Below are 431 nucleotides of genomic sequence, written 5' to 3'. Positions count from 1 at the left end.
TCTGTGTCTTTTTTTTTCTATGTAGTTACTTGTACATAATCCAAACATCTTATCTTTAATGATACATGAAGCTACGCAATCACAGCTGAACATCATTGTCAATATTGCCACTGCTCCCTGCAGACATGTCAGCGCCTGTGCACCAGTGTGCAGGTTGATGCTTTCTGGCTTGTAATGTGCCTCAGAAAGGACTGATGTACCCAGTTCAATTCAAACATCATGAGGGGCGGTGGGGTAGCCTATTGGTTAAAGCGGGTTCGATTCCCAACATGGGTATAATGTGTGAAACTTATTTGTGGTGTCCCCCCACGGTGATATTGCTGGAATATTGCTAAAAGTGGCATAAAACCATACTCACTCACTCACTCACTCACTCAAGCATCATGTGATAACTGGTCTGTTTTCACAAAATTTACGACTTCAGTAATGCA

This window comes from Haliotis rubra, unplaced genomic scaffold, assembly GCF_003918875.1.
Source record: "Haliotis rubra isolate DU_JTF1 unplaced genomic scaffold, ASM391887v1 Scf388, whole genome shotgun sequence".
NCBI classification, from domain to species: domain Eukaryota; kingdom Metazoa; phylum Mollusca; class Gastropoda; order Lepetellida; family Haliotidae; genus Haliotis; species Haliotis rubra.
This window is presented reverse-complemented; position numbering follows the sequence as displayed.